General features: G+C 40.6%; 1 protein-coding gene across 16 annotated transcripts in view; it reads right to left on the reverse strand.

Annotated features, from left to right (window-relative positions):
* Nucleotides 1–25826, reverse strand: part of EDA2R (ectodysplasin A2 receptor) — a 106561-nt gene that overhangs the window by 8393 nt on the left and 72342 nt on the right. Inside the window, exon 1 of one of the 16 annotated variants that reach the window (XM_064574153.1) lies at nucleotides 3134–3270. The exons of the other annotated variants lie outside the window; for them this stretch is intronic. The gene's annotated coding sequence lies outside the window, so the exon portion shown is untranslated. Of the gene's footprint in view, nucleotides 1–3133; nucleotides 3271–25826 lie in introns of those variants that run through there. 16 annotated transcript variants of the gene reach the window in all.

Consider the following 25826-nt stretch of genomic DNA (forward strand, 5'->3'; position numbering starts at 1 on the left):
GAGTCTGATGCTTAAACAATGAGCCACCCAGGTGCCACAAGAGTACACTTATCTTGATGAGCACTGAATAATATATGGAATTGTTGAATCACTATATTGTACACCTGAAACTAATATAACACTGTATGTTAACTACACTGGGATTACAATAAAATAATAAAAAATAAAATAAAATACAGAAATAAAAATTAATAACTTGCTTAAATATCCATTTACCAGCTAAGGGAAGATGATGGGTAGATGGCTGTTTGGTGATCTCTCGAGCAAAGAATATGAATTATGTTTCTAAAGTTATTTGAAATCTTATGCTTCTGAGAGACTGCCAAGCACACTGCCCTCTCTGGACAGCACTCAGGTTGCTGCCTGAATCCATAACTACGTCTTATTTTCATCTAACCTCTCTCACCTGTCTTGATGACCCATGTCCTACCTGCAGCAATAAGGACCACCAAGATCAATATGGGTTGAATGCCCTAACATACACAAAAAGCCCACTTAACCAGTGCAGAAATACCTGGCTATGCTTTTTGCCTTACTGATCCCTTCAAGCTCCCAGCCCCACATGCCTTTTAATTGGCTGGGTTTAGGGGGAAAATGTTGCAACATTACATGCTGCTGGGGGGGGAGGAATATAGCAGGCTATAGTGAAAAAGAATATGAGGCTATAAGGCAAAATAAAACAAACAAAACAAAAATTTCCCATGTTTTGGTAAATCCTGATGGTGCAAACAAGTGCATATCGCTTTCATATTTTTGAGTCTCACTTGCCTTGTCCGTGAAATGGGGATAACTTTATATGCCTGAAAAAGTCTCACTTGCCTTGTCCATGAAATGGGGATAACTTTATATGCCTGAAAAAGTTGCTCTTAACATCATATAAAGTAATGATTAAGAAAGTATACTTGGAGGATTCTAAGATGCTCTACAGTGGTAAGGGCCTGCTATTATGATTATTTTTACCATTTGATAATGAGAAGAATTACATAAAGCCACTTTTCTCTTTGTTTATCACATTCTGTCCCTATGCTGGAAGACTGTCTCTGTGTTTCTTGAACACTTCAAACTTGTTCCTATCTCAGGACCTTTACACTTGCTCTTCTTTCTGCCTAGTATGACTCTCTGCACCTTCGATTTTTACTTGATTGTTTCCTTCTCATCAATTAGGTTTCAACTCAAAGATCACATTCCCAGACAGGCTTAGTTCATCCAATCTAAAGAGTTATAATAACCCTAGTCTCTCTCCTTATCACTTCAATCAATTGTATTTTCTTCATAGCACTTGTCATGATGAAATATTATTTTGTTTATCTGCTTTCTTATTTATTGTCAGTTATCCCCCACTGGAATGTAAGTACCACAAAGATAGGGACTTTGTCTATCTTGTTCATTGCTCTGTCAGTATTACACAAATAGTGCCTGGCATATAGTGGATACATGTATAATGGAAGTTTGGCAAGTTATGTAGCCTTCACATTCAAGACAAAAGGGAGATAATGTGTTTGAAATTTTCCCAGACCTCATCCTAATTTTCCAATATTTCTGCCCTTCTATGCATCCTTCCAAAAGTGGATCCTATGCAGGGACTTTGTTTGCAGAGACAAATCAGAGAAAAGACTGGGATGCTACTTCCAGTTGCTATTACCATTGTTTCAGTTACTATTATAAGTATTTTTATTAGACACAAGATGCCTCAAAGAAACCCCTTTTCATATCAGGTACACTTTTCATATCAGGTACACTTTTAGGGGTTAATGATAGAGATGATTTCCTACATATTTGATTATTTTTATACCCTGTCTGCAGTTTGAAATATAAAAGTGAAAAATAGCTTAATTGTATACAATGATAGTGATGAATATCACAAGATATTTGAGTTAGAAGGGCCCTTAGAAGATTGAATCCAATCCCCTCGTTGTATAGATAAGAAAGAGCCCCAGAAAGGAGAAATGCTCACCCAAGATTATACTGCAAGTTAGGGAGAAAATAGGATTCAGAAGTTACTGTTCCAACTCCCAGCTGTGAAAAAACACAATTTGGGAGCTTCAGTTATTTCTACCAAAGAAATGAGTGGATTGATCAGATATCTCTCAGGAACTTTCTGGCTTAAATATTCCAAAATTATATGGCTATGAACAAGCATTCATTTAGCCATTTATTCATTCAAATTGCATTTATTGAAGCACTATACTGTGCCAAAGAAGATTATATAATGCCCACCAGCAAATCCTTCTCCATTTTCAGGGAGGGAGAAATAAGGTATGGAAATGAGACAGAGTCCATAGTTATGGGATGGCATACTTGAGAACCTGAAGGCAGAGAAAAGAGCCCTGGATTAGGCAGCAGTCATAAGATAGGAGTTCTAGTGCTGACTCAATCATCTCGTCTATTGCCCTTCCCTCTCTTGTTCTTAGTGTCTGCATCTGTGAGAAGGTGAGCTTAAATTTTTCTGTGTTTGTTCATGTGATTTAAATCCTGTAGGAGCACAAACATAATTATGAGTCAATGAACACTATCATGTCAAATAACTGATAGATCATTTGCTGAATTCCAGTTTAGTGGAACTGGGGAACTGGGAAAAAAGAGAACAGGATAAGGAAGCAACAGAAGACTAAGTTCACTAGATCTGATCAGAAGTCTTCCTGAGCCTTGGTTCCATTACATTAATATTGAGAGGGCTGGATTAGCTGGTCTCTGAACACTTCTTTCCATACCTACTGTATCAACTTTCTCAGCATTCTATTATTGCTATGACTATGACCACAACTATTTGTGAAAGTATACAGGATTAACCTGCAGGAAGAGGCAAGAGACTTAGGTGGGAATCAGATTTTTATCTTCAAAAGCTAAAAGATTGTCATGTGGAAGAGAGATTGGCTTAATTGTAGTAGACTCTAGGAAAGAATTGTGACCATCGGTGGGAGAGAGACAAATTTCAGCTCTTTAGAAGACTGTATTTGATAACATAAAGAGATGTTCTAAGTCTTAAAAGAGAATGGGATGGCTTTACAGTTAAAGAGCTCCCCATTACTGAAAGTATACAAGAAAGGATTAGAGAAAATCCCCAGGAACAATGATGAAACAAGTAATAAAATGGCAATAAATGCATATCTATTAATAATCATTTTGGGGGCACCTGAGTGGCTCAATTGTTGGGTGTCTGCCTTCAGCTCAGGTCATGGTCCCGGAGTTCTGGGATTGAGCCCCACATCGGGCTCCCTGCTCCGCTGGAAGCCTGCTTCTCCCCCTGCTTGTGTTCCCTCTCTCGCTATGTCTCTCTCTGTCAAATGAATAAATAAAATCTTTTTAAAAAAATAATCATTTTGAATGTAAATGGACTAAATACTCCAATTAAAAGACATAGGGTGCCAGAATGGATTAAAACAAAAAACTCATCTATATGCTACCTACAAGAGACTTATTTTAGACCTAAAGACTCCTGAAATTGAAAGTGAGGGGGTAGAGAAATATTTTCATGCAAATCGATGTCAAAAAAAAAAAAAAGCTGGAGTAACAATACCTATATTGAAAAAACTAGACTTAAAAACAAAGACTGTAACAAGAGACAAAGAAGGACATTATACTGGGCTCCTGGGTGGCTCAGTCAGTTAAGTGTCCAACTCTTGATTTTGGTTCAGGTTATGATCTCAGGGTCGTGAAATTGAGCCCCACATCAGGCTCTGCATTAGGTGTGGAGCCTGCTCAAATTCTCTCTCTCCCTCTGCCCCTTCCCACTCTCTCTTAAAAAAAAAAAAAGAAGGGCATTATGTCATAATGAAGGGGACAATCCAACATGAAGATCAAACAATCATAAATATGTATGCACACATATGGGATCACCCAAATATAGAGAATGATAAAAAACATAAAGGAACTAATTGATTATAATACAATAATAATAGGGGACTTTAGCCCCCACTTACATCACATAAACAGAAAATAAACAAGGAAGCAATGCTTTGAGTCAAACTGGGCCAAATGGACTTAACAGATATATTTGGAATATTGCATACTAAAACAGCAGAGTATACATTTTTTTCAAGTGCACATGGAACATTCTCCAGAATAAATTACATAGTAGGTAGCAAATCAGGCCTCAACCAATTCAAAAAGATTGAAGTCATACCATGCACCTTTTCTGACCACAGCACTATGAAACTAGAAATCAATCACAAGAAAAAATCTAGGAAGACCACAAATACATGAAGGTTAAACAACATGCTACTAAACAATGAGTGGGTCAACCAAGAAATCAAAGAAGAAATTAAAAAAAAATACATGGAAACAAATGAAAATGAAAACATGATTGTCCAAAACCTTTGGGATGCAGCAAAAGTGTTCCTAAGAGGGAATTATATAGCAATACAGGCCTGCCTCAAGATGCAGGAAAAATCTCAAATAAACAACCTAACTTTATACCTAAAGGAGCTAGAAAAAGAACAAAAAATGAAGCCTAAAGACAGCAGAAAGAAGGAAATAATAATGATTAGAGCAGATCAATGAAACCAGAACTGGTTCTTTGAAAATAAAATAAAATAAAATAAAATAAAATAAAATAAAATTGATAAACCTCTAGGCAGACTTATCAAAGGACCCAAGTAAATAAAATCCCAAATGAAAGAGGAGAAATAAAACCAACATCACAGAAATGTAAACTTCTCTAAGAGAATATTATGAAAAACTATATGCCAACAAACTGGACAATCTGGAAGAAATGGATAAATTCCTAGAAACATAAATTACCTAAATTGAAACAGGAAGTTTTCTATTTGAAAACTTGAACAGACCCATAACCAGTAAAGAAATTGAGTCAGTAATCAAAAATCTCCCAACAAATAAGAGTCCAGGACCAGATGGCTTCATAGGCGAATTCTACCAAACATTTAAAGAAGAATGGACACCTATTCTTTTCAAACTATTCCAAAAATTAGAAAAGGGAGGAAAACTTCCACATGCATCCTATGAGGCCAGGATTAGCTTGATACCAAAACCAAAGACACCACTAAAATAAGAGAATTACAGGCCAATATCCCTGAACATAGATGCAAAAATTCTCAATAAAATACTAGCAAACTGAATTGAACAATACATTTAAAAAATTATTCACCATGATCAAATGGAATTTATTCCTGGGTTGCAGAGGAGGTTCAATATTCACAAATCAATCAGTGTGACACACCACATTAATAAAAGAAAGGAAAAGAACCATGTAATCCTCTCCATAGGGGTGCCTGTGTGGCTCAGTCAGTTAAGTGTCTGCCTTTGGCTCAGCTCATGATCCCAGAGTCCCAGGATTGAGCCCTGCATCTGGATCCCCACTCAGCTGGAGTATGATTCTCCCTCTGCCTCTCCCCCTACTCATGCTCTCTCACTCTCTCTCTCAAATAAATAAACTCTTTTAAAAATTCCTCTCAATAGATGCAGTAAAAGTAATTGACAAAGTATAACACTCATTCATGATAAAACTCTCAACAAATTTGGGTTATAGGGAACATACTTCAACATAATAAAGGCCACATATGAAAACCCCACAGCTGATATCATCCTCAATGGGGAAAAACTGAGAGTTTTTCCTCTACAGTCAGAAACAAGACAGAAATATTCACTCTCACCACTTTTATTTAACATAGTACTGGAAGTTCTAGCCTCAGCAGTCAGACAACAAAAAGAAATAAAATGCACCCACATCTGCAAAGAAGTAAAACTTTCACTATTTGTAGATGACATGATACTATATATAGAAAATCTGAAAGACTCCACCAAAACTGCTAGAATTGATAAATGAATTCAATAAAGTCACAGGATACAAAATGAACATATAGAGATCTGTTGCATTGTTATACACCAATAAAAAAGAAGCAGAAAGAGAATTTAAGGAATCAACCCCATTTACAATTGCACCCAAACCAATAAAATACCTAGGAATAAACCTAAATAGATAGGTAAAAGACCTGTACTCTGAAAACCATAAAACACTGAAGAAAGAAATTGAAAAGGACATAAAGAAAGGGAAAGATATCCCATGGTCATGAGTTGGAAGAACAAATATTGTTAAAATATCTACCCAAAGCAATCTACACATTTAATGTAATCCTTGTCAAAATGCCAATAGCGGGAACCCTCTTACACTGTTGGTAGGAATGCAAGCTGGTGCGACACTCTGAAAAACAGTATGGAGGTTCCTCAAAAAGTTGAAAGTAGAGCTACCCTATGACTCAGCAATTGCACTACTGGGTATTTACCCCAAAGACTCAAATGTATTGTTCCAAAGGGGTATGTGCACCCCAATGTTTATAGCAGCAATAACCACAATAACCAAACTATGGAAAGAGCCAAGATGTCCATTGACAGATGAATGGATAAAGATGTGGTATATATATATACAATAGAATATTATATAGCCATCAAAAAAAAAAAAAAACCACAATGAAATCTTGCCATTTGCAATGATGTGGATGGAACTAGAGGGTATTATGCTGAGCGAAATGTCAATCAGAGAAAGACAAGTATCATATGATCTCACTGATATGAGGAATTCTTAATCTCAGGAAACAAACTGAGAGTTGCTGGAGTGGTGGGGGGTGGGAGGGATGGGGTGGCTTGGTGATAGACACTGGGGAGGGTATGTGCTCTGGTGAGCGCTGTGAATTGTGTAAGACTGATGAATCACAGACCTGTACCTCTGAAACAAATAATACATTATATATTAAAAAAAAAAAAAGAAGATTGTAGGAAGGGAAAAATGAAGGGGGGGAAATCGGAGGGGGAGACGAACCATGAGAGACTATGGACTCTGGGAAACAAACTGCGGGTTTTAGAGGGGAGGGGGTTGGGTGGATGGGTTAGCCCAGTGATGGGTATTAAGGAGGGCACGTACTGAATGGAGCACTGGGTGTTCTATGCAAATAATGAATCATGGAACACTACATCAAAAACTAATGATGTGTTGTATGGTGACTAACATAACATAATAAAATAAAATTTTAAAAATGCCAATAGCAATTTTTACAGAGCTAGAACAATCCTAAAATTTGTATGGAACCACAAAAGACCCTTAATAACCAAAGCAAACTTGAAAGAAAAGCAAAACTGGAGGCATCACAATTCTGGACTTATATTACATTATAAGTTATATTACAAAGCTATATTAATCAAAAGAATATGGTACTGGCACAAAAGTAGACACATAGATCAATAGAACAGAATAGAAAACCCAGAAAGGAACCCACAACTATATGGTCAATTAATTTTCATCAAAGCAGGAAAGAATTTCCAATGGAAAAAAGAGAGTCTCTTCAACAAATATTGTTGGGAAAACTAGACAGCAAAATGCAAAAGAATGAAATTGGACCACTTTCTTACATCATACACAAAAATAAATTCAAAATGGATTAAAGACCTAAATGTGAGACATGAAACCATAAAAATCCTAGAAGAGAACACAGGCAGTAACTTCTTTGACATTGGCTGTAACAACTTCTTACTAAATACATCTTCTTGAGGCAAGGGAAACAAAAGCAAAAATAAACTATTGGGACTATATCCAAATAAAAAGCTTCTGTACAGAAAGGAAACAATCCACAAAACTAAAAGGAAAGCTTTGGAATGAGATGAGATATTTGCTAATGACCTATCTGATAAAGCGTTAGTATCTATAATATATAAAGAACTTATAAAACTCAGCACCCAAAAAACAAATAATCCAGTCAAAAAATGGGCAGAAGTCATGAATAGATATTTTTCCAGAGAAGCCACAGACAGTCAACAGATACTTGAAGAGATGTTCAACATCACTCACCATCAGGGAAATGTACATCAAAACTACAATGAGATATCACCTCACACCTGTCAGAATCGCTAAAATCAAGAAGACAAGAACCAACAAGTTTTGGCAAGGATGTGAAGAAAAAGAAACCATCTTGCACTGTTGGTGCAAACTTGTGCAGCCACTGTGGAAAACGGCATGGTGTTTCCTCAAAAGATTAAAAATAGGACTACCCTATGATCCAGTGATTGCACTGCTAGGTATTTACCCAAAGAATACAAAAGTATTAATTCAAAGGGATATGTGCACCATGATGTTTATAGCAGTATTATCTACAATAACCAAATTATGGAAATAGCCCAAGTGTTCATTGACTGATGAATGGATAAAGAAGATTTGGTGTGTGTATATACAATGGCACTTTACTGAGGCATAAAAAAGAATGAATTCTTGCCATTTGCAAGGACATGGATGGAGCTAGAAAGTATAATGCTAGATGAAAAATGTGAGTCAGAGAAAGACAAATACCATATGATTTCACTCATACATGGAATTTAAGAAACAAAACAAGTGAGCACAAGAGAAAAAAGAGAGAGAGAAACCAAGAATCAGACTCTATCTTATAGAGAATAATGTGATGGTTACCAGAGGGGAGGGGTGGTGGGATGGGTAAAATAGGTGATGTGGATTAAGGAGGGCACTTTTTGTGATGAGCACCGGGTGTTGTATGGAAGTGTTGAGTCACTATATTGTACACCTGTAACACCTTCTATGTTAACTAACTGGAATTAAAATAAAAACTTAATAAAAGAAGACGTCATTGAAGCTGTGGGTAGGGATAACTGAGAATGGGAAATTTGGATTAGAATAGGCTCCTTAAAACCTTTCTTCTCTGTTAAGGACACTTGTAGGACTCTATTAACTACACTGAGAGCAAAGGAACCAAGGTTGGACCTGCCACTAGGGGTCTGGTGAAAAATGTAGGTCCTTTATGCCTTACATATGTATAGTTTTTGTTTGGTTGGTTGCTTGTTTTTATGTGTATATCTTAGAAGATAGAGTAGGGAAGTGGTGACTTTAGAGGAGAGAGGAAACTCAATGTGAAATGTAGTTGTGTAGAAAATGAATGGTCTACAGTGGCCATGACTGAGCACCTCCAGAGGGGCCAAGTTGTAAGAACTGGGGGCCATTTTGCCTGAGCAAAGCCAGAAGCTAGATGGACAGATAACTTGAAATGATCACATCAACTAATGCACCTATTCTGGCTCTTAATGTGCCAAGGAGTCTGCCTTCTTTCACTAATAATAGTAAAACTAGTTTCCTTAACTTTTAGTCACTCTATCTCTGTGGAAACTCCTTAGAAAAGCCTGCAGTACTAGAGAAATGCATAGGAACAGCAACTACTAAGCTTTCCACTCAAAACCTTTTTTTTTTTCCTTGTCTCTAGAACAAGCTAGGAGCCTTTCCCCTCTTTGTGGCTTTGCTACTGACTTCTGGGGGGTCAAGTTTCACCACCCTCTCTCCCTTCTCTCTGCTAATTTCTGCCCATCGCATAGTTTAAACCTCAGCTCAGATGCTAGCTCTTCTACAAATCCTCCTCAACTGCTCAGCCTACACTATTTGCTCTTCCAGCACTGTTTGCATATCTTGTGCCTGCCTACTAACCATTCCTGAGTATGGATTCTTCTCTTTAGTGCAATTGTAAGCTGCTCAAGAAGAGATATTGCATTGAGTTCCCCTTCTTTTAATCCCCGTACAGTGCTTAAAACCCAAGGATGGCCAGGGAGCCTCCTCTTCCCCTGATGAACTTGGTGCAGGAAGGAGCACCAGGCTTTCCTCTGTCTACTGACTAAAGATGTCTTGCAAGGTTTCAGGTAGCTCATGGGCTTTGAAGACATGTGGGTCAAGAAGTTCACATGTGCATCAGGGCCTGAGATGCAGAAAGAGAATGCAGTGGTGTCAAAAGTTTGAGGATGCTAGTATGATACAATCTGCATCATTTTTCTCTTTGTTGAATGCAGTCTAGCAATGTTGTTACATGGAACCCTCACTTCTCTGGGACCTAAGTATTTCTAGCCCCGTTTGGACAGATGCAGGAATTCTGGCTCAGAGAGGCCAAAGAGGATAAGGACCATAGTTAACAGGCTGGTGGAGGCCAAGGCCATGTCTCAACACTTGAAGTCTGCCTCTGCCTGTTTGAGCCTTCTACTCTGGCCCCTGCCACAGAACCTCCGCACTTATCCAGTTAGATTTTAGAAAAGTCTTATCTTTGACTAACTGTCAATACATCCAAATATGGAGCCCTTTGGGGCCCTTGGGAAGCCAGCCCAGGTCCAGGCTCTAGGAGACATCCTCAGGGCCAGGCTGGAGGAGACATCTCCTGAATGTTCAGTTGATTTATCTTGGCAGTTTTCCTTTGGAAACTGTTGCAGAGGGATCAAACTGGAGATCAATAATTCCCAATTCCCAACTCAGTACCTGCTCTTGGGTAGATCTACATGGTAGAGCAAACATTTATTAACTCCTTCCCATCTGTTGATTTATGTCTCCCTGTTCTGTGTGCCATCCAAATAAGACACAGCTTTTTCCCCCCTTTTCTTTTCCTCTTTTTCTGTCTTTTCCTTCCTTTATTTTTTCATGAAGTTACCCTACGTCACACCCAGCGTGGGGCCTAATGCAGGGCTCAAACTCACAACCCTGAGATTGAGACCTGAGCTGAGATCAAGAGTGGAATGCTTAACCCACTGAGCACAGGAGCCCCTACCATATGGTTGTGAAGTTGGTGGTTGCATATTGGAGAAATCAGAGTATCAGCATCATGCTGAACTTGTCCCCTTCCAGGTGACTCCGGCCTGGGCTCATAGAGACTCTTGTTCAACCTCAAAACATGTGCAGGACATTCCTGGAGACCACTCAGCCACCAAAGTTGCTGTTACCGAATGAGGCATCGGGCTTCTTGGTCAGACCATGGTCCACTCACTACTACAGTATCCATAACCCCCTCTCAGTTTCTTGTGCCACAGCTCCTAAGCCAGTATTGTGGGCACTGGTGCAGAAGGAAAAAGGAGATTAAGGGAAAAGAGAGGTGATCAAGGCAGATCTTGGGGGTTGCAGAAAGAAGAGCGTGTAAGTCTGGGCTCTCTATTGTAGCAAAATGGAGGAGGCGGAGCTAAGGAAAAGCAGCAAAAGGAGGGGGGCTGAGACCGGAACCGCAGAGACTTTGCCAACCTCTTTGGCTCCCAAGCCTGGATAGACAGGGTGGATGTTCAGCTGCAGTTTCCCATTGTCTCTTATATGGGCCGCTCCACTTTCTATAAAGGGCAGCTGCAAGAAGTGCCGCCAGCACTGACTCAGAGCTAGTGGCAGAGCCTGGCTGCGCCCTGCCTGCAGCGCCGGCTGGCTTTAGAAACACGGATTTATCCACTGCGACACAAATTTACTTGGAACGACCCAGACTGTGTGGAAAGAGGAGCCATGCTGGAGTAACACTAGGTGCTGCTGTCCCCAGTTCGGAAGAGACGCTGTCTGTGCTCCTCAAGCTACACAGCATTTGGAGCCTGCGGAGTTCGCCCGCTAGACTGCCGAGCTCAGTTCTGCACACTTGCCCACTGTGAGACGGTACAGCAGTTTGGTCTTTTTGCCTTCCTTCTTGCCAGTGTCCCCGCGCTACCTCCCTGCCCATCCCCCACCATCTCAGTTCCTTGTTCCTGGACCCTGTGCAGCACTGGCCCAGCGCTCGGTGGAGACCCTGCCTCACTCTCTCTTCCCCAGGCACTCCCTGACTCAGTAGCTTCAGGACCTTGAGGTTCTTCAGAGGTGTCAAGCTGGATGTCCTGATTACAGAATTGCCCCAAGGGGCTTTCCTGAACCCCAGTCTCAACACTGTGAGCTATGGGGACAAGCTGATCTGAGAAGCTCTAAGTGCACAGAACTGCTTTGATGACCTAATCACCTCCATCACCTCCCAGGTTGTGTGGGCTATGAGCAATGCCACATCTGATGTGGGTTGCTCAATTTGGAATAATGTGCTCTCCATGATGCACAAGCTGCATGACCACATCCTGAACATGGGAAATCTGGCTGACTTAGGTCACATGGCTTCAGAGATGGTATTCCAGGAGGAGTGGGTGCAATTCTGGCTAGTAATAGGGTACACTATAACTGATTTGCTGGAATTTGGGCAATTGGGTCTCAAACAATGTGATTATGAAGTACAAAAAAGTGCAAAAGCAGTGCTTGGACAGGAAGGTGGTTAAGTTTTTTTGTGATTTGGGGTCTGAGCCTTCAACCTGGACCATTTGTGTGGGAAGAGATGGGAAAGGTATGAGAGCTGCAGTGTGAAAATATTTCTTTGGTATTGAGACAATAATCTCAGCAGTTTGGTGAAACAAGGTTTTTACTTGTGTTTTTGGACTTGTAAGAGGGGAAAACTCAGGGCTAAGTTCCTGTGCCTCACTGTGCCCTTTCTATCACAGGTATGTTATCTGTGTAATTCCTTGGTGTTTGAGAAGATGACATGACACCTCAGTCATTTTGCTCTGTACTATTGTGCCTATGTAACTATGATAACCATGGCTGCTATTTCCTTGGACCAACATTGAGTATGTGTTTTCCCAGGCTCTTCAGGTCTTATGAAAGGGTAAGTTCCTCTTCTAGGTAGATGGAAACAGCTAAGAATACAAATGATCTAGTAATATTCTCTGAGTTCCTTGAAACAATCTATGTGAATGTATATGTATAATTTAGGAGGGTTGCAAGATGGTAAAATGCAAACCTTACCAAATCAAATCTTACGTAATAAAAATGCCACCATATTTGATATGGTGTTATGGGAGCAGAGATGTGGCAGTGAGAAAGTGATTTATTTTTAAAAGTGTTCCTCTTCTCCATTGGATAACTTTTTTTTTTTTAATTTGCTGTATTGCAGGACCAGCTAAGGGAAGAAAGAGGGAAGGGAAGAATCGGATGAGGGTGTGGCTTCAGGGCTGATGGCAGGTTGAGTCTGGGAGGTGGCTGTGAAGTCTGTGAGTGAGGGCTGAGCAAATGAAGTGGGAAGACAGGGAGAGATTTGAGGAAGAAGGAGTTGGGAGGAGGGCTGGAAGTGATTTAAAAGGAAGGAGGTAGGACAGAGGGTAAGAAGCTGGGAGGGGTTACATTGTTAATCATTTGAAAGGGAGCCAGAAAACAAATGAGGTGGGAGAGACAAGGAGGGAAATGAAAGGGGGTGTGACTGGAACCAGATAAAAGGGGCCTTGGAGGGATCTAGGTGATAGGAGATGGGAAGGGGCACAGGTGAGGAGGAAGAGAGGGAGGGAGGAAAGGAGAGAATGGGAGGAGGTTGAGGGAGAAAAAAAAGGGAGCATGCAGAAAGCCAAGTGGGAGGAAGAATGGAGGAATATGGGGATGCTTACCTATCCATATATGATAAAGGAAAAATAAGTCATGCTTTTGGGCATCCACCCCTTTTCTCCATTGAATGCCCTACTCAGAGACAGAAGTTTTTGATGTCAGTCCACTGGATTCCTCTCTTCCCACTGAAATATTTCTCTAAACACTAACTAAAGTTGCTCTTTCATAAAATAAAATGACACTCATTTGTCAACTGAACTAGTTGGGCACATTACTCATTCACTTACAAAGTCTTTGCACCTTTACAAAAGAATGTCAGTTGATGAGTGGCTAATAAGTAACCTTAATTTGAATTGTGAAATTGGGCTGGGGTATTTTTTCTTCCAGGTGATGCTCTATCCCCTGAAGTCCCAAATTATTCTGATGTGAGGCAATCATTCTTATTTGGATTGTGACCACCTGTGCTGCTTTGCCACATGCCATTTTCCAAAAGCTTTACCAACTGGAGATTGGGTAAGAGGAACACAGGCTGGCCAGTGTTTGGATTTCAGCAACCCATGACCTTGGAAGCCTCATGGACAAACTTATGGAACAGGGGCTCCATTTCAAAACATGGGTACAAAAATAAATTTCTCCAAATTGAAATGTATTGAGAGTACCCAAGAACTCTCAGGACAAGTGGTCGCTAGGCATAGCACTTTCTGTGTGGGGTCCATGGATTTCCTATATGTCATGCTCGAGTTCTGGGAAAGATGAAACTTAAAGCTCCCTACTTTATAATTCTAGTCTTCAGGCCCAGTGCAGACACAGAATAAATATGTCTCTTCCTTAAGGCTTGTCATATAATACCTGTCTGTGGGACTCAGGGTAAAGGCAAATAAAGTTTTTTTTTTTTTTCTCTTTGACTCTTATAATCTAGAAACGTAACTGAAGAAACTGTCTGCCTCTTCAGTTTCCTGTACACTTCAAAATCCATGTGGAAATATCCTGACCTGAGTACATTTTTGCTCTTCTTTGTCTTGCCATTAATGGTACTGGTGGTTGTCTATGGTCATGTGGCCTAGAAGCTGTGGATCCATAATGATGTGGGAAACAAAGGCAGAAGAAAAATTATTAAATTTTCTTTCTACCTATAGCCCATTGACAAGTCCTTGAAACAGGCAAAGTGACATTCCTCTAGGGATTCAACTACCTTAATGTTAATACTTTGCTAAGAGCAAAAGGCAATCCTAGCCTGACTTCTCCCTACCAGTATCCTGTAAGTCTACTTTAACATGGAAAAATTCCTTTGGAAACTTCCTTTATCTCTAAACCCCCCAACACATGCATTGGAAATCATCCCCCAAGCATATGGCCCACTGATATACATCTGAAGGGTCTCATGACTAAGGTTTTACTGGATGGTAATAAATGACTTTTCCCAACAATACCTAACCCCTCAAGGTCCCGGAAACCTGGCTTCCAAAATTCCTTAGAGATTTACGCTATCCCTAACCCCCTCCCAATTTGAAAGTATATAATGGGTCACTCCTCATGACCCCATTACAGCTCTTTCTGTCCACGGGTCCTGTCCCCATACTTTAATAAAATCACCTTTTTGCACCAAAGATGTCTCAAGAATTCTTTCTTGGCTTTTGGCTTCGAACCCTAACATTGTCTTTCCTACATCAAATAATGCTGTTGATGACATAAATATCCACACCTACATCTACCAGTGTGGGAAGAAGCAGACCCTGAAGATGCTGATGACTGTGGTGCTTCTCTATACCATCTGCTGACTTCCCCTCAACCTCTATTTGATGCTATTCAAGGAATCCATCTCAAGTTGCGATGGTCTCTACTTTTTCTTCCACTGGCTGGCTCCTGCTACAACCCCTACATCTACTGCTGGCTCAGGGATAGCTTCCAGATTGAAATTCAGAAGGCCATCATGGAAATCCAGAAGATGCTGCTGGATGGAATGGATGGAATCAGCTTCCTGAGAGGGAGCATCACCAACTGAATTCTTCCCCCCACCTCATTGCACTGCTTGGGGGGATCCTAATCCTGGAGTGCCCAAATTCCCATGATTCAAATATTTCAATGAGCTACCCAGTCTCCCTCCCTTCCCAGAGGTGGAAATTTCTTTTCTCTACCCCCCAGTGCCTAGGGTTTAAACTTCCAAGATCACAATAGGTATCCATCTTCAAAATCTCTGAGATAGGGTGGAACCAAAATACTTAGATTTCATTCATTTTTCATGGTGGGGGTGATGAGGGAGCAAAAGGCAAGCTGAGGGCAAAGCACAAGCTGACAGCCTGCAGCCACTCCCCTGGACTCCTGGGTGGGATATGTGTGATATTTCTCAGGCACTCCTGGCTGCCTTAAAACTAAGGGAAGGGAAAAACAAATGGTTAACTGACAAAGATCACAGTCCTGCAGGACACAGTCTCTATCAGTTTACAGATGTCTTAGTGATTTACAAGAAAAAGGCACTCTTATCAATAGCCTAACTTTCAGAAACCCGTAGACTCAATTTCCTGGAGCTCTAACATCAGGGCTTCCATAGTGATGTGGGCAACAAAGCAGAAGGAAATGTAAATAAAATTGAATCTCCTTATAACCTGCAGCCCACTGACAAATACTTGAGATAGGCAGGGTGTAACATCCCTCCAGGAAACTCCCAACTGTCTTAATGTTAATGCCTTCCTAGAAGAAAAAACAACCTTAACTTGACAACAGCCAGACCTCCAGTATCCTGTGAGTCTTCTTTAGTATATGAAAGTCCTTTGGGAAACCTCTCCTTTGCTTTATCTCCCCCAACTCCAAAGTATACAATCAGCCATTCCTCACAAACCCAGTGGAGTAGCTCTTTCTGCCCATGGTTCCTTTCCCGTGCTTTAATAAAATCACCTTTTTGCACCAAAATGTCTCAAGATTTCTTTTTTGGCCATAGGCTCTGGACCCCATCAACACTCCAAAACCACATTAGAGGGAATTGAGGGAAGGGTTGATAACTGTAGGATGATGACCTTGTGAACTACCATATGTATCTTACTTGCTCTCATTTTCTTCTCTGCCTTTTCTCTTGCTCCCCTTTCCTACCCTTTTCTCTCTCCCGACTGTAAGTAAACTGAAGATATTAGATGTTTCTCCATCACTCAAAGGAAAGTTACACTTTAACTTGGGTCTCTTGAATTCCATCTCTGATTCTGGCCATTGTTGCCTTCTCCATTCTTTGTGTACCCACCTGGCCATGGCACTTGTCTTCTGATATCATAGACATTGTCTTAGGAGCTGCAAGAGCCCCCAGAGGTTCTTACTTGTATTTTATTTAAATGTAAAAGAGAGCAATACCCCTATTGTGCCCAAAATATTCCCAGGGAAATGCCAGAAGAGTATAAAGTATAGTTCCTGAAATTTTATTGGGTGCTCTGGGAATTTAGAGGACCTTATAAATGCAAGTAAGTTATATCTTATCTCCTTACAGAAGAGTGAGAATGAGAAATCTTACAGGAAATGACAAGGCAGTTAAATGGCTTACCCCATGTCACTTGGGTTAGATTCCTAAGTTTCAAATAGAGTAATTTGGTGATAGCTTCCCTTCAAATGTAGTAACAATTCAAGTGTTCAAGTTAACTCAGCAAAATTAAAAAAAAAACCAAAAAACTTCATGTTTCTTGACCCCTACATTTAATATTATACTTTGTTTCATGTAAATTTGTACTATATAGTTTTGCCTTTCTTTTGCCTGAAGAGAGAGGAAGAGTAATGTGTTCAGTGTTGATTTAATTGTTTACATCTCTCTAGCCTATGAGGATTTCAACTCAGCAGGAGAGAAGAGGAAGAAGTAATTATCTAATCCTCTGCCATTGCCTTTCATCTGGAGACAATGCTATTAAGGTGTTTTGAAGGGTATAGCTGACTGTGTGTGTCAGGATGATGCCAGGATAGGGGATGGAAAATCTTCTTTTCCTCCCACCCTCTTTCCATGTCTCTTTCATTCCCCTCCCCCTCTTCACTTTCTTTCCCCTAATTCTGCCAGTCTGTATTATCCCCTCCTCTTCACTCCTCCTCCCTTCTCCCAATTCTCCTCTTCCCTTTTCTCCTCTCCTTGCTCCACCTTTTGCCCCTCCTCTTCCTTCTCTCACTTCCTCATTCCTCCTAGCCTGTCCCTTCTTTAGTGCCACTCATCTATTTTTCCTTTGTTCTTCTTATTTCTCTATTATCTAGTTGTTCATTCTTTACTTCTTTGAACTCTGATGTATAGTTTATTTTTTTCTTTTTTTTAAGATTTTATTTATTTATTTGACAGAGAGAGAGACAGCGAGAGAGGGAACACAAGCAGGGGGAGTGGGAGAGGGAGAAGCAGGCTTCCTGCAGAGCAGGGAGCCCAATGCGGGGCTCGATCCCAGGACCCTGGGATCATGACCTAAGCCGAAGGCAGACGCTTAACGACTGAGCCACCCAGGCGCCCCTCTGATGTATAGTTTAAACTACTGCTTCCCCATTGCATTCTAGATATTCATCAATTCCCTCCCATAATTGCTCCCCTCCTCTTCTCTTCTCCTCTCCTCTCCTCTCCTCTTCTCTTCAGAATTTGGATTTCTCTTTTACCCTTAGTGAAAGCCTAGGGGATTGGGAAGCAGCTGCCTCTGCCTCTGGGAAGCAGCTGTCTCTGCACTGCTCCATAGGCCTCTGTGTGGAATGTGTGATAGAATGACTGGTTGTCACTGATTACATTTTTCTTTTTATCTTCCTCATTCAATTGTAACAATCAAAATGTGACTGTCCATTATGCCCTCCTAGGGGATAGAATGGCTCACTTTAGGATCATAAAGAAAATTGTACAGCCTTAGGCCATAGCTTCTGTGCCTTTTGGGAAGTTATTACCATGCAGTGACCCACAAGAACATAACCCTGTTCATTCTGAAGGAATTATACCCAGTTCAAGCATGTTTCTTCTCTAGCCGCTCATTTTTTTTTCCAAACTCTTTGTTTTACAGCATTTTGGCTATTGCTCATTTTCTTCTCCTACTCCCTTTCCAATAGCCACCCCCAAAGAAGCAAAATAACTTCTAAAAATATAAAACTGTAGAGAGCAAAATGGAGTCTCTCCTGTTAAGCAGGAGCCTGTGTCAAGCAGGGACCTATGTCATGTGATGACACAAATAGGAAAAGTACTGCAGCTACAAGATATCACTAGGACCAGCATCAGCTGGCAAACTAGAACTGATAACAAGCAGAACCAGAGGAGGTCTGCAGGGGCCCAAGACCTATTAAATCAAATCCCTTTAAAAAGGGAACGATTTTGGCAGCAAACTGTCAGACTCTTCAGAAATGATCCCTCTATGTCTGACCACTTAAAAAAGGCAACTGCTGCCAAAGGCTCTGCCCAACTGATCTCTGAACAGAACCAAGATCCTTCACTGCTTGAACATAATAAGCAGTAAGTGCCAAGAGTTGACCCTGACCAGAGGCCTTCTCTCAACTGCGTGCCCACAGACTGACTTCACGTTTGATTTGTTAACTTCCTACATCAGTTCTGTTATCTTGTTTGTTGTGTGGTTTGTTTTATGTCCTGCTCTGTGTGCTGTGTAAGAAACCAAGTTTAATCACATGGTGAAATGTCATTGAGTTTGGAATCTTGAACCTGCTTTATAACTGTAATTTAATTGCTTTATGACTGAATAAAGCTGACATTGTGTAAAGACACAACTCATGCATGTGCCATCATAGCGTGCTTATGACAATAACTAAAAACAACAACAATAACAACAATAGATTCTTATCAACACAAGATATCTGTGGAGATTCTTGGAAGTCCCAGGCTTCAGACTTTTGCTGCTGCCTTTGCTGTCAACTTCATAGCAGCTACACTACCCCATTACCTTTAGCAGTTTTGAAAATGGGTTATCATCATTTGGTTAGAGTTTATATGTGTATCTGCTTCCTCTTCTTTTTCCTCAACCATCTTCTCTTTCTTCTCCTACCTTAATCATTCTCTTCTTAATGAGGATATATTATTTTTTTGTTAATTTCTTAAATTTTATTATATTATGTTAGTCACCGTACAATACATCATTAGTTTTTGATGTGGTGATCCATGATCCGTTGTTTTTGTATAACACCCAGTGCTCTATGCAATATGTGCCCTCCTTAATACCCATCACCAGGCTAACCCATCCCCACACCCCCATTCCCACTAAAACCCTCTTTGTTTCTCAGAGTCCATAGTCTCTCATGGTTCATCTCTCCATCCAAATCCCCCCCCCCATTTTTCCCTTCCTTCTCCTAATGTCCTCCATGCTATTCTTTATTTTCCACAAATAAGTGAAACCATGTGATAATTAATGTTCTCTGCTTGACTTATTTCACTTAGCATAATCTCCTCCAGTCCCATCCATGTTGATGTAAAGGTTGGGTATTCATCCTTTCTGATGGCTGAGTAATACTCCATCGTATATATGGACCACATCTTCTTCATCCATTCATCTGTTGAAGGGCATCTCGGGTCTTTCCACAGTTTGGCTATTGCAGACATTGCTGGTATGAACATTGGGGTGCATATGGCCCTTCTTTTCACTTCATCTGTATCTTTGGGATAAATACCCAGGAGTGCAATTGCTGGGTCATAGGGTAGCCCTATTTTTAAATTTTTGAGGAACCTCCACACTGTTTTCCAAAGTGGCTGTACCAACTTGCATTCCCACCAACAGTGTAAGGGGGTTCCCCTTTCTCCCCAACCTCTCCAACATTTGTTGTTTCTTGCCCTGTCCATTTTTGCCATTCTAACCGGTGTAAGGTGGTATCTCAATGTGGTTGTGATTTGAATTTCCCTGATGGCTAATGATGATGAACATGTTTCATGTGTCTGTTAGCCATTTGTATGTCTTCTTCAGAGAAGTGACTTCATATCCTCTGCCCATTTTTTGACTTGATTATTTGTTTTTTGGGTGTTGAGTTTGAGAAGTTCTTTATAGATCTTGGATACCAGCCCTTTATCTGTAGTGTCATTTGAAAATATCTTCTCCCAATCTGTGGGTTGCCTCTTTGTTTTGTTGACTGTTTCCTTTGCTGTGCAGAAGCTTTTTATGTTGATGAAGTCCCAAAAGTTCATTTTTGCTTTTGTTTCACTAGCTTTTGGAGATGTATCTTGAAAGTTGCTGTGGCCAATGTCAAAGAGGTTACTGCCTATGTTCTCCTCTAGGATTTTGATGGATTCCTGTCTCACATTGAGGTCTTTCATCCATTTTCAGTTTATCTTTGTGTATGGTGTTAGAGAATGGTCGAGTTTTCATTCTTCTGCATGTGGCTGTCCAATTTTCTCAGCACCATTTATTGAAGAGACTGTCTTTTTTTCCATTGCATGTTATTTCCTGCTTTGTCAAAGATTATTTGACCATAGAGTTGAGGGTCCATATCTGGGTTCTCTATTCTGTTCCATTGGTCTATATGCCTGTTTTTGTGCCAGTACCATGCCGTCTTGGTGATCACAGCTTTGTAATATAGCTTGCAATCGGGCAACAAGATGCCCCCAGCTTTGTTTTTCTTTTTCAACATTTCCTTGATCATTCGGGGTCTTTTCTGATTCCATACAAATTTTAGGATTGTTTGTTCCAGCACTTTGAAAAATGTCATTGGAATTTTGATCGGGATGGCATTGAAGGTATAGATTACTCTGGGTAGCATAGACATTTTAGCAATGTTTATTCTTCCAATCCGTGAGCATGGAATATTTTTCCATCTTTTTGTGTCTTCTTTAATTTCTTTCATGAGTGTTCTGTAGTTCCTAGAGTATAGATCCTTTACCTGTTTGGTTAGGTTTATTCTGAGGTATCTTATGGTTTTTGGTGCTATTGTAAATGGAATTGTTTCTCTAATTTCTCTTTCTACAGTTGCATTGTTAGTGTATAAGAAAACAACTAATTTCTGTGCATTGATTTTGTATCCTGCCACATTCCTGAATTGCTGTATGAGTTCTAGTAATTTGGGGATGGAGTCTTTTGGGTTTTCCACATAAAGTATCATGTCATCTGTGAAAAGAGAGAGTTTGACTTCTTTGCCAATTTGAATACCTTAGATTTCTTTTTGTTGTCTGATTGCTGTTGCTAGGACTTCTAGTATTATGTTAAACAGTAGTGGCGAGAGTGGGCATCCTTGACATGTTCCTGATCTTAAGGGAAAGGCTCTCAACTTTTCCCCACTGAAGATGATATTCACTGTGGGTTTTTCTTAGATGGATCTTATGAACTTGAGGAATGTTCCCTCTATCTCTATACTCTGAAGGGTTTTAATCAGGAAGGGATGTTGTATTTTGTCAAATGCTTTTTCTGCATCAGTTGAGAGGACCATATGGTTCTTCTCCCTCCTCTTATTAATGTGATCTATCACACTGATTGATTTTTGAATGTTGAACCACCCTTGCATCCCGGGGGAAAATCTCAATTGGTCATGGTGGATGATCCTTTTAATGTATTGTTGGATCCTATTAGCTAGGATTTTGTTGAGGATTTTGGAATCCATATTCATCAGGGATATCGGTCTGAAATTCTCCTTTTCGATGGGGTCTTTGCCTGCTTTGGGGATTAAGGTAATGCTGGCCTCATAATTTTATTAATTTGGGTCCTTTCTCTTTTCCTTTGGATAAGTCTGGCCAGTGGTTTATCGATCTTATTAATTCTTTCAAAGAACCAACTTCCAGTTACGTTGATCTGATCTACTGTGTTCCTGGTTTCTAATTCATTGATCTCTGCTTTAATTTTAATTATTTCTCTTCTAATGTGTGGCTTGTGCATTGTTTGTTGCTTTTTCTCTAGTTCTTTAAGGTGTAGAGTTAGTTGGTGAATGCAAGATTTTTCTATTTTTTTGAGTGAGTCTTGGATGGCTATGTATTTCCCCCTTAGGACCGCCTTTGCAGTATCCCATAGGTTTTGGACTAATGTGTTTTTGTTCTCATTGATTTCCATGAATTATTTAAGTTCTTTGATTTCCTGGTTGACCCAAACATTCTTGAGCAGAGTGGTCTTTAGCTTCCAAGTGTTTGAATTTCTGCCAGATTTTTCTTGTGATTGAGTTCTAGTTTTAAAGCATTGTGGTCTGAGAATATGCAGGCAATAATCTAAATCTTTTGGTGTTGGTTGAGACCTGATTTATGACCTAGTATGTGGTCTATTCTGGAGAAAGTTTCATGTGCGCTCGAGAAGAATGAGTATTCTGTTGTTTTAGGGTGGAATGTTCTGTATATATCTATGAGGTCCATCTGGTCCAGTTTATCATTCAAAGCTCTTGTTTCCTTGTTGATTTTCTGCTTAGATGATCTGTCCATTGCTGAGAGTGGAGTATTGAGTTCTCCTACAATTAATGTATTGTTATCCATATGACTTTTTATTTTGGTGAACAGTTGGCTTATGTAGATGGCTGCTCCCATGTTGGGGGCATAGATATTTACAATTGTTAGATCTTCTTGTTGGATAGACCCTTTAAGAATGATATAGTGTCCTTCTCTGTCTCTAACTACAGACTTTAGTTTAAAATCTAATTTGTCTGTTATAAGAATTGCTACCCCAGCTTTCTTTTGAGGTCTGCTGGCATGGAAGATGGATCTCCATCCCTTCACTTTCAGTCTGGATGTATCTTTAGGTTCAAAATGAGTCTCTTGTAGACAGCATATGGATCGGTACTGTCTTTTTATCCAATCTGCAACCCCTGTGCCCTTTTATGGGAGCATTTAGGCCATTCACGTTGAGAGTGATTATTGAAAGATATGAATTAATTGTCATCATGTTGCCTGTGAAGACATTGTTTTTATAGATTGTTCCTGTAAATTTCTGTTGTAGATCACTCTTGGGGTCTTTCTCCTTTTATAGAACCCCCCTTAATATTTCTTGCAGGGCCAGCTTAGTGGTCACATATTCTTTCAGTTTCTGCCAGTCTTAGAAGCTCTGCATCTCTCCATCCATTCTAAATGACAGGCCTTGCTGGATAAAGTATTCTTGGCTGCATGTTCTTCTCATTTAGTACCCTGAATATGTCTTCCCAGGCCTTTCTGGCTTGCCAGGTCTCTGTGGATAGGTCAGACGTTATTCTGATGTTCCTCCTTCTGTACGTAAGGAATCTCTTCCCCCTAACTGCCCTTAAGATGGTTTCCTTGTTTCTAAGATTTGCAAGTTTTACTATTATAGCTGGGGTATTGGCCTGTTTTCCTTGATCTTGGGAAGGGTCCTCTTTGCCTCAGTGACACGAATGTTTGTTTCATTCCCCAGATTAGGGAAGTTCTCAGCTACGATTTGCTCAAATACATCTTCTAGTCCTCTCTCTCTCTCCACTCCCTCCGGGATTCCAAGTATTCTGACATTGAAACGCTTCATGGTGTCACTTATTTCTCTGATTCTATTTTCATGGATTCTGAGTTGTTTTTCCCTGGCCCCCTCTTTTCCCTTTTTATCTATTATATTGTTTTCCAGGTTGCTTATTCGTTCTTCTGCTTCAGTTACCCTAGCTGTTACATTATCTAGATTGGATTGGATCTCATTGGTAGCATTTTTAAGTTCTGCCAATTCAGCTTTCATTTCTGCCCTTAGAGACTCTATGTTGCCATGAATTGATTTCTCCATTCTAGCCATTGTCTTCACAATTGCTAGCCTGAATTCTATCTCCGACATCTTGATTATATCTGCATCCATTTGTAAATCTGCAGCATACGTCATAATCTCTGAGTCTTTTCTATTTTGGGGGTTCCTCCTCCTAGTCGTTCTGTTGATGGGTGTTTGAGGGAATGTATAGAGTCCAAATTATTGACCAGAACCCAATCAAGATGCCCCTGTTTCTGGGGACCTTAGGGTTGCTGGCCTCTTGTTTTCCCAGGTTGTCTTCTGGGGGAGGGGCCTGCCGCACTGTTACTCAGGCAACCCTGTTTGGGTGGAGTTGCCCTGCCCCCCTGTGGCGGAGAATGGGCTCAGCAGGAATCAGTTTTTGGGGCTTTTGTTCTCTTGCAGCTTTCCCTGGTGGCTTTCTGCATCTCTTCCACAAGTCAGAGCAGAAGAGACTGTTTCCAACCCTCTGCCTCAGAGCAGAGAGACCGCAATCTGTTCTTCAGTGAGCTCTCCAGGCCACACTGTCTCTGTTTCTGTCCATGCTGCTATAAACTGCAGCATCCTGGGTTGTGCACCCCTCCGCAGCACCCGCAGTCCTGCCTCCAAGTCGGAGCGTATCTCTGCCCTTTGTGCTTCTAAAACTGCCAGCTGCTCCCAGTTCGCCCACGCGACCCCGCTGCTCTGGTTTCTGCCCCAGGGGCTCCCCTAAAGTTCTTTCCCCACCGCTACCGGTCTGTGAGTCTGTGCCCTGTCCCCAGCGTGCGAGGCTGTTGCTCACCGGCGGTGTAGGATCCCCACGGTCAGGCACCCTCTCGCTGCCGTTTATCCTCCGATATCTGCCCGCGGAATCACGGCTCCCTGCTTCGTTCCTCAAAACAAACCACCTGCGATATTCTGCTTGTAGAGATCCAGATCTTCTTACATCTCAGGCTGGTTTCGTGGGTGCTCAGAGTGGTCTGGTAGATAACCAGCTCAATTCCGGGGACCAGTTGAAATAGGGTCCCCTACTCCTCTGCCATCTTTCCTTCCCCTCTTTATGTTTATTATTGATTGGTTTATATATTTGGGTGCTCCCAAGTAGGAGGCGTAAATATATACAATTTTTAGATCTTTATGGATAGTCCCCTTTATTATGATATAATACTCTTCATCTCTTGTTACAGTCTTTATTTTAAAATCTAGTTTGTCTGATATAAGTATGGCTAATCTGGCTTTCTTTTGACACCCATTACCATGATAGATGGTTTTCTATCCCTGCACTTTCAATCTGCACATGTCTTTAGGTCTAAAAGGAGTCTCTTGTAGGCAGCATATAGATGGATCTTGTTGTTGTTGTTGTTTTAATCCATTCTCATTCCCCATGTCTTTTGATTGGAACATTTGGTTCATTTACATTCAGAGTGATTATTAAAAGATATGAATTTAGTGCCATTGTGTTACCTGTAGTGTTGGTGTCTCTGGTGATGTTTTCTGTTCCTTTCTAGTCTTTATTGCTTTTGGTCTTTTTTTTTCTCCACTCAGAGTCCCCCTTAAAATTTCTTGCAGGACTGGTTTAATGTTCATGAACTCTTTTAGTTTTTGTTTGTCTGGGAAACTCTTTATCTCTCCTATTCTGAATGACAGCCTTGCTGGATAAAGAATTCATAGCTGCATATTTTTCCCAACCAGCACGTTGAATATTTCCCTCCACTCCTTTCTGGCCTGCCAGGTTTTGGTGGACAGATCTGCTGTCAACCTGTTCTGTCTTCCTTTGTAGGTTAAGGACTTTTTTCCCTTGCTGCTTTCCGGATTCTTTCTTTGTGTATTTTGTGAATTTGACTATGGCATGTCTTGGTGATGGCTGGCCTTTGTTGAATGTAATGGGAGGTCTCTGTGCTTCTTGGATTTTGATGTCTGTGTCTTCCTCCAGATTAAGGAAGTTTTCAGCTATAATTTGTTCAAATAAACCTTCTGCCCCTTTTTCTCTCTTCATCTTCTGGGACTCCTGTGATATGAATGTTATTCCATTTTAATAAGTTACTTGAGTTCCCTAAGTCTACCTTTGTGATCCATTACTGTTTCCCTCTTCTTTTTTTTTTTTTTAGATTTTATTTATTTATTTGACAGAGAGAGACACAGCGAGAGAGGGAACACAAGCAGGA

The sequence above is a fragment of the Mirounga angustirostris genome, unplaced genomic scaffold (genome assembly GCF_029215605.1).
Source record: "Mirounga angustirostris isolate CCGP_5_RB_7025 unplaced genomic scaffold, mMirAng1.0.hap1 SCAF_11, whole genome shotgun sequence".
Lineage (NCBI taxonomy): Eukaryota > Metazoa > Chordata > Mammalia > Carnivora > Phocidae > Mirounga > Mirounga angustirostris.